Source organism: Electrophorus electricus, chromosome 16, assembly GCF_013358815.1.
Source record: "Electrophorus electricus isolate fEleEle1 chromosome 16, fEleEle1.pri, whole genome shotgun sequence".
NCBI lineage: Eukaryota > Metazoa > Chordata > Actinopteri > Gymnotiformes > Gymnotidae > Electrophorus > Electrophorus electricus.
The window spans coordinates 322,501-332,500 of NC_049550.1; the positions used below are offsets into that span (position 1 = coordinate 322,501).

General features: G+C 45.6%; 1 protein-coding gene across 2 annotated transcripts in view; it reads left to right on the top strand.

The window, feature by feature from the left end:
- Positions 1-10,000, top strand: part of gpc6a (glypican 6a) — a 135,200-nt gene that overhangs the window by 97,142 nt on the left and 28,058 nt on the right. The gene's annotated exons all lie outside the window — the stretch shown is intronic.

Below are 10,000 nucleotides of genomic sequence, written 5' to 3' on the forward strand. Positions count from 1 at the left end.
AACACACACACTCACACACACACACACACACACACACACACACACACGTTTCCTGGTAATGTCTCTTCTGTGCCACCCACCCCCTGTTGACAGCGATGGCTGTTTGACGTGACTTTCCAGTGTCTGCTGACACGGGCCCGCTGGGTTTGCGAGTGTTTCTGTCGTGCTGCGTGAAGGCCCTGATATCCCAACGCTTGGTCTAATGAGTCGAATCAGTGCTCCACTTCTCCACATGATCTCTACAGCGGAAACCTCGTGCTGTTGCTGAGCTGCAGACTTATGCAAAACACCAAATAAATAAATAAACAGGCAGCGATCTGCTCAGGCGTCTGTGGAAGAACAAACAACCTCTGCAGATCTGAGATTACTGGGGAAATGTTTTACCTCCGGTACATGAAAGAGGGAGAGAGTTGGAAATCACAGCTTTGAAATCGGCTTTTGTAATCGGTAGTTAAGGGGCGGCCGTGGGTTAACGGGGGAGATGTTCATCTCTACAGTCTGCTGTGCGACATTTTATTACGTCTACAGGACAAAAACATCATATCACCAACTTCATTTTAAATACATGAATAAATCATTAAAACAGTAAACATGTTGCTAAGATGTAAATGGAGAGGGAGGGTCATTCGGTACCATGACCACCGTGCTCTGGAATTCCATCCAATAATCTATAAAACCTCCACTACCAGCACCAGCACCTGTGTGTGTGTGTGTGTGTGTGTTTGCGTGCGTGTGTGTGTGTGTGTGTCACACTGTCTCCTTCTGCTGTCTGTTTATGAGCTGAGTTATGGTTGAAACGCTGACATTTGAAATCGCTCATGTCCTTGAGTTCGTCCGGCGTTTTCATGGCGTTCCCGTGGTGTTCCCACACTCCGGCACCTGGACACTACATCGGTTCTTATTTGCCCGACACTTTACTGCGCTTCCGTGGTGTCATCGGCAGACCGGAAGGCCACTTCGGGAAATTGAGGACACCGCGGGGAGGAGATAGATGGGTCATCTCCATGACGCCTCACACGTGTGTCTCACACTCCAAACAAACACACACGCGTTTGCCTCACACTCAAAACATACGCTCACACGTGTGCCTCACACTCCAAACAAACATGCACGCGTGTGCCTCACACTTAAAACATACGCTCACACGTGTGTCTCACACTCCAAACAAACACACGCGTTTGCCTCACACTCAAAACATACGCTCACACGTGTGCCTCACACTCCAAACAAACATGCACGCGTGTGCCTCACACTTAAAACATACGCTCACACGTGTGTCTCACACTCCAAACAAACACACGCGTTTGCCTCACACTCAAAACATACGCTCACACGTGTGCCTCACACTCCAAACAAACATGCACGCGTGTGCCTCACACTCCAAACACATGCACGCGTGTGCCTCACACTCCAAACACATGCACAAGCCAATATTGACTGTGCAGGAAGAGTATGAACAGGAAGAGTTTTTTCCTTCCTGGATTGCTTCATTTATTTATTTCTTTAGTCGTGTGTTCATTTTTATCTGTTCCACATGTAACATAAAAGTTGAGTGAGTCGATGTCTTCTGGAGGCGTGAGATTTGTAACCCTGCATATGAGCTTCAGATCTGTTATCTGCAGCGTAAGGAGGGAGTACCTGATAGCTGGAGGGGCGGAGTGAAGCTTCAACGAGTCTCAATAAACAAATAACCAACATACCTGTATTTTTTGGTCTGGATGTGTGAGAATTTCACTCCCTCGCTGGTTTCCTGGAGCTTATTTCTGTTTTTTTTGGTCTTAGTTTTCTTTTCTGTTGGCTGCCGTCTGCATTTCTCTGTTCTGTGTCATTATTAGTGCTCTTGGTATTATTGTTGTTGTTTGGTGTGGACATTTCCGCAGCTGTGCGAGGCGTGCTCACCAGGCTTGTAACAGCTTCAGCTTCCCACGAGTGGCGTCCTACCCAAACAACCATGTAACCGCCCTGTGTCCACACACACACACACACACACACACACACACACAAGATCACTGCTGGATGAGAATGCGCATGTGTGTGTGTGTGTGTGTGTGTGTGTGTGTGTGTGTGTGTGTGTGTAAAAATCTGTGAGCCCTCCCTTTGGAGTTTGGATTTCTGAATTAATTTCAAATGTTGTCTGGTCTTAATCTGAGTCACCAAACTAAACAAACATGATGTGGATAACTAATACCGGATAAACAATAACGCCCTTGTCCTGGTCAAAACAGAACACAGTGTTTAAACACCCCCACTCAGAATGGGAGGAGTGTGTGACCCCTGTAGTCCCCTAACACACACCACCACCAGATATACACGACGTCTCACCTCTGTAGGGAGGAGGGTTAGGGCCCAGTGCCGTGTGTGTGTGTGCGCGTGTGTGTGTGTGTGTGTCTGTTTGTTTGTTTGACTTTACTTTACAGTGGGACGTGTCCTCCCATGGAGAAGGACACATAAACAGAGTTGGGTCATTAGTTTACTGGTTACGTGTTACCTTTGGCAATACTGTTACTATGACCTGTTACACTTACTGCTACCATTACATAATATCATTACTGTTATTCTTACTATTACAATTACCAAATACTGTTACTGTGATCATTAACTAATATTATTACTGTTACTGTGATCATTAACTAATATTATTACTGTTACTATTAACATTAGCTAATATTATTACTGTTACTATTAACATTAACTAATTTTATTTCTGTTACTGTGATCATTAACTAATATTATTACTGTTACTAGTAACAACTAATATTATTACTGTTACTGTGATCATTAACTAATATTATCGCTCTTACTGTGATCATTAACTAATATTATTACTGTTATTGTGATCATTAATTAATATTATCGCTGTTACTGTGATCATTAACTAATATTATTAAGTTACTATTAACATTAACTAATATTATTGCTGTTACTGTGATCATTAACTAATATTATTACTGTTACTGTGATCATTAACTAATATTACAGTTACTAGTAACATTAACTAATATGATTACTGTTACTGTGATCATTAACTAATATTATCACTGTTACTGTAATCATTAACTAATATTATTACTGTTACTGTGATCATTAATTAATATTATCGCTGTTACTGTGATCATTAACTAATATGATTACTGTTACTGTGATCATTAACTAATATTATCGCTGTTACTGTGATCATTAACTAATATTATTACTGTTACTGTGATCATTAATTAATATTATCGCTGTTACTGTGATCATTATCTAATATTATTAAGTTACTATTAACATTAACTAATATTATTACTGTTACTGTGATCATTAACTAATATTATCACTGTTACTGTAATCATTAACTAATATTATTACTGTTACTGTGATCATTAATTAATATTATCGCTGTTACTGTGATCATTAACTAATATTATTAAGTTACTATTAACATTAACTAATATTATTACTGTTATTGTGATCATTAATTAATATTATCGCTGTTACTGTGATCATTAACTAATATTATTAAGTTACTATTAAACATTAACTAATATTATTGCTGTTACTGTGATCATTAACTAATATTATTACTGTTACTGTGATCATTAACTAATATTATTACAGTTACTAGTAACATTAACTAATATGATTACTGTTACTGTGATCATTAACTAATATTATTGCTGTTACTGTGATCATTAACTAATATTATTAAGTTACTGTGATCATTAACTAATATTATTACCGCTACTAATAATATTAACTAATATTTATTTCCGTTACTGTGATCTCAGGTAGCAAACACACTGCATTTGTATAAAACCTCGTTACCTGATCACAGGTTGTCTTAGTTTGGATCGATAAACACTCAGACCTCAGACGTGCTTCTATAGCCCTTATCGGCTCTAAGCGTCATTACAGGGTTTTTTGTACGTTCTCTGATTACGTTCGATCCGTCAGTGTGAATGGGGTCTTTGCTTTCTCTGTCAGTAACACAGATTGGTGTGTCTTTTTTTAAGGGATGCCTCCCCCCCCAATCTAGAGCTCAGCGCCATTTTATCGATTTGGACTTGGGCTTCGAGGTCCGGCCAGAACTGGGAATGTTTACAAAACGTGTTGAGTATTGACCAGAGGCTGACAGACCGCTCACACCTCCGGCCGACCATGTGTATCTATTACTGTGACTTAGTTAGAGATCGGAGGGCATTTTTATGGGAGATCATTACAGAAATCCAGAGCATTTTGAGGTGTTCACTGATTTTGTCCTGCATCTGTATGCGTGGATGCGTTTGACAGATTCTCCAAACAGGAAATTGAAGATATTAAATGGTAAATCTGCGGCTAGATTTCTGTGAAATATCTAAAGAGTTATTGAGTCATATTCATATTGAGCGTTTGAGCTGTTTAGAATAAACACATTAACCCCTTTATCATAATTCAGCCATTTTTAATTAATGTAGTCATGGCCATGTTCTGACTCCTCTGTGAAGTCTCGGATCCCCCGTCAGACAGATGTTGGGTTTAGTCACACACACAGAATGAAGCATGGGGTTTAGTCCCACCTATAGTGGTGGTGTGATGGAGTAATGATGCTGGTGTGGCGGTGTGATGGTGATGTGATGGTGGTTGATCTTCAACCAAACATCAAAAGATCTCCCCAATGTCAGGCCTCATTCAGCACATGAACGTGACCTCCTCCACAGTGTGTGGCTGTGACCCAGCTCCAGGACACTCTACTGTGAGACAGGGTGATCTGAGGACACTTTACTGTGAGACAGGACGACCTGAGGACACGTTACTGTGAGACAGGATGACCCGAGGACACTTTACTATGAGACAGGACGACCTCAGGACACTTTACTGTGAGACAGGACGACCCGAGGACACTTTACTGTGAGACAGGATGACCTCAGGACACTTTACTGGGAGACAGGGTGACCCGAGGACACTTTACTGTGAGACAGGACAACTGGAGGACACTTTACTGTGAGACAGGATGACCTCAGGACACTTTACTGTGAGACAGGGTGACCCGAGGACACTTTACTGTGAGACAGGATGACCCGAGGACACTTTACTGTGAGACAGGGTGACCTGAGGACACTTTACTGTGAGACAGGATGACCCGAGGACACTTTACTGTGAGACAGGGTGACCTCAGGACACTTTACTGTGAGACAGGATGACCTGAGGACACTTTACTGTGAGACAGGATGACCTGAGGACACTTTACTGTGAGACAGGATGACCTGAGGACACTTTACTGTGAGACAGGGTGACCCGAGGACACTTTACTGTGAGACAGGATGACCCGAGGACACTTTACTGTGAGACAGGGTGACCTGAGGACACTTTACTGTGAGACAGGATGACCCGAGGACACTTTACTGTGAGACAGGGTGACCTCAGGACACTTTACTGTGAGACAGGATGACCTGAGGACACTTTACTGTGAGACAGGATGACCTCAGGACACTTTACTGTGAGACAGGATGACCTGAGGACACTTTACTGTGAGACAGGGTGACCTCAGGACACTTTACTGTGAGACAGGATGACCTGAGGACACTTTACTGTGAGACAGGATGACCTCAGGACACTTTACTGTGAGACAGGGTGACCCGAGGACACTTTACTGTGAGACAGGACGACCGGAGGACACTTTACTGTGAGACAGGGTGACCCGAGGACACTTTACTGTGAGACAGGGTGACCCGAGGACACTTTACTGTGAGACAGGACGACCTCACAGGGCGCTGCTGACATCCTCAGGGTGAATCTCTGTTATTCACACAGCTCACGGCAACCCAGCTCAGAGAGTAGAGTCACGCCACGGCTCTGAGCCTCCTCGCCTCTCCCCTCCTCTCCTCCTCTCCTCTCCTCCTCTCCTCCTCTCCTCTCCCCCTCTCCTCCTCTCCTCCCCTCTCCTCTCCTCACTCACCCTCCAGCAGTCTAGGGTAAATCTAACCAAGAATCACAGAGCATTAGACTCCTGCAGTAAACAAACACAAGAGCAGAGAAACAAACAGAGAGCACAGCGCAGTGGGAGACCACACACACACACACACACACACACACACACACACACACTCACACGCACACTCACTCACACGCACACACACACTCACACACGCACACACACACACACACACACACACACACACACACACACACACAATGACTGCATCAGGCCCCAGAAAGCACCTTAAAAATTCACAACACAGTGTTTTCTGCAGCTTCAGTGAAGTATGAATACTGGAGGTTTGTGGTGGTGTTTACAGTGATGTGGTTTATGTAATGAGAACAAACACACTGTTATACTGGCGTGGTATTAGAAGCGTCTCTGAACTGTAGTTGTAACATCCTGCGTGTGTCTCGACCCAACCCAGCCAGCAACATCTGTCCCGCAGGTCACGGCAGGTCGTGGCAGGTCGTGGCAGGTCACACATTAACCAGCGCTCATGTTGAGTACAAACACTCGGGGTCTTCCCGAGAGGTCTTAACCTCGAGATGGTGTTAATTGCATGTGCTGGTAACCGACCCACCCACGTGGCGTTAATCGTGTGTGCTGCTCGTGCATGCGCTGCGTTCCTTAAGTCGTTCTTCTCTTCAGTTTCCTGTTTTAAAACCCTAATTTACAATCAGGCTCTAAACCTTCCCTTCACTGTAACACCCCTCTCTCTCTCTCTCTCTCTCTCTCTCTCTCTCTCTCTCTCTCTCTCCCTCCCTCCCCCCCCCCTCTCTCTCTCTCTCCCTCCCCCTCTCTCTCTCCCCCTCTCTCACTCTCTCCCTCTCTCTCTCTCCCCCTCTCTCTCTCTCCCTCTCCCTTTCTCTCGCCCTTTCCCTCTCCCTCCCTCGCTCTCCCTCTCCCTCCCCCTCTCTCTCTCTCCCCCTCTCTCTCTCTCCCTCTCTCTCTCTCCCCTCTCTCTCTCTCTCTCTCTCTCCCTCTCTCCACCTCTCTCTCCCTCTCTCTCTCTCTCTCCCTCTCTCTCTCTCTCTCTCTCTCTCTCTCGTAATGAAAGTCAGTGACACCTGGAGGCTGTTGTAGTTCAGGAGAGAGCTGAGGCAATCGTCTAATGAAAAGATCAAATACCTTCACACTCCACTCTTCATCCTGACTCTTCTTCAATCAATAACCTCACTCTGCCTTCAGTAATAGGTTCCCTATGACTGTAAATTAATAACAGAGGTTTAACGACCGAACTATGCATGCACACACACACACGTGCACACACACGCGCACACGCACACACGAGCACACACACACGCACACACACACACTCACACACACGCACTCACACACACACACACGCCCGCACACACACGCGCACACACACACACACACATGCACACACACACACACGCACACACACACACACACACACACACACACACACTCACACTCCCTTGCAGTAACTCCTTGTGTCTCAGGCACACAAAGGCTAAAGTAGCTTGTCAATAAGGCCTGTGGAGGACTGTGTAAAATAGAGGGTGTGGCCTGCATAAAGAGGGTGTGGCCTGGACGTAGGGGGATTACAAACTAATTGACTGCCTGGCCTTGCTAGAGTGACATGGCACTCGAGACCAGGCTGGTGTCTCTGTGTCCAACACTGTCTCTGGCTGCAGGTCCTCTCTTCCTCTCCTCCCCTCTCCTCTCTCCTCCTCTCCTCTTTCTCCTCTCTTCCTCTCCCCTCTCTTCCTCTCCTCCTCTCTTCCTTTCCTCCCCTCTCCTCCCCTCTCCTCTCTCCTCCTCTCCTCTTTCTCCTCTCCTCCTCACCTCTCTTCCTCTCCTCTCCTCTCCTCCTCTCCTCCTCTCCTCTCCTCCCCTGCACACAGCTGCCGTAAACAGCAGTCTGTTCTCAGCCAGACTCGTCACACTCCATGTCCGCCAGCTGACCTCTCCACGCTGGCCATGGAAGGTTTTGGAAAACCTCCTCAAATGGACAGTGAGGGTTTCAGCTCGCCTTCCTTGGGGCCAGATGGAATTCTGGGATGTCAAGGATCAGGCGTGGAGTTCACCCGATGGCCACGCCGCACGATTTCAGCATACCTCATTAATACACACCACTGGTGTCTTCCATTCCTCACTGTAGTTCCTTCCACTGTAGTTCCTTCCACTGCAGTTCCTTCCACTGTAGTTCCTTCCACTGTAGTTCCTTCCACTGCAGTTCCTGACACTGTAGTTCCTTTCCTCACTGTAGTTCCTTCCACTGTAGTTCTTTCCACTGCAGTTCCTTCCACTGTAGTTCCTTCCACTGTAGTTCCTTCCACTGCAGTTCCTGACACTGTAGTTCCTTCCACTGTAGTTCCTTCCACTGCAGTTCCTGACACTGTAGTTCCATTCCTCACTGTAGTTCCTTCCACTGTAGTTCCATTCCTCACTGTAGTTCCTTCCACTGCAGTTCCTTCCACTGTAGTTCCTTTCCTCACTGTAGTTCCTTCCACTGTAGTTCCTTCCACTGCAGTTCCTGACACTGTTCCCGACATTCCGGTCAGGACTGACAGAGAACCGTTTTTCCGCCTGCCAAGGAAACTTTTCTTCTTCGTCTGCGCCAGCCGTGCTTACACGATATATGTTAAACCTCATCCATTTTTTATCAGAACATGGTGTCCTGCCACAGAACACAAAAATAACAAGTCGTTGCACCTTCACACCTCACCCTCAGCTGTGGGCTAACCCTTGTGAGGAACTGAGGATGCTGAGATTACAAAGAAAAGGATCCGCTTGGGATTTGGGAAAGATTACACACAAGTATACATAATTTAATAAAGATGTATTTATTAATATTACTTAGTTTTATTTTATTTTATTGTAGTTTAAACCAAAAATGCCACAGAGGTGCTGGATGCACAGAACTGTGTTCTGGAATGTGGAAACTCCACTGGATCTTGGTGTTGCAGGATCCGACACGAAGCATTGGTGTGAAGAGCTCTCCTTCATGCCATCAGATGGCCAGGCACAGACGCCCATCTAGCACTTTCTACCATTGGTAGAGGGAATATAGTGTTAGTAGAGGGTGTGTAGTGTTAGTAGAGTTTGTGTAGTGTTGGCAGCAGGGTGTGTAGTGTTAATAGAGGGTGTATTGTTTTGGTAGGAGGGTGTGTAGTGTTAGCAGAGGGTGTGTAGTGTTGGTAGGAGAGTATGTAGTTTTAGTAGAGCGTGTGTAGTGTTGGTAGGAGTGTGTGTAGTGTTAGTAGAGGGTGTGTAGTGTTAGTAGCGGGTGTGTAGTGTTAGTAGAGGGTGTGTAGTGTTAGTAGAGCGTGTGTAGTGTTAGTTGAGGGTGTGTAGTGTTAGTAGAGGGTGTGTAGTGTTAGTCGGAGTGTGTAGTGTTAGTAGCAGGTGTGTAGTGTTAGTAGAGGGTGTGTAGTGTTAGTAGGAGGGTGTGTAGTGTTAGTAGAGGGTGTGAAATGTTAGTATGAGGGTGTGTAGTGTTAGTAGGAGGATATGTAGTGTTAGTAGAGGGTGTGAAATGTTAGTAGGAGGGTGTGTAGTGTTAGTAGAGAGTGTGTAGTGTTAGTAGAGCGTGTGTAGTGTTAGTTGAGGGTGTGTAGTGTTAGTAGAGCGTGTGTAGTGTTAGTAGAGCGTGTGTAGTGTTAGTAGAGGGTGTGTAGTGTTAAGGTGGGACAATGCCTCTCACACTACTGAGTGGGGAAGACATGACTCAGCAAAGCTGAGGCGGGCATGCACAATGTTTTAATACCACACACACGCACACACACACACACGCACACACACACACACACACACACACACACACACACACACACACACACACACACGAGGAGACAGGCCCAGTAAACCTGTTTGTAGTTTAATCACACATCAGACAGTTTGTTACATTCAGGTCGGGACATTGAAAACACGTTGGAGTCTTTGTCAGCAGTGAGTGTGTGTTTGTGTGTGTGTGTGTGTGTGTGAGGTATGAGCCTCGCTGCTGGACGCAGTTATACGACAGCACCAATACGGCACACCAGGTGGACAGACAGGACGTGGGGCGGGACGCTAAGACCTGCTGTGTCGCTGTCG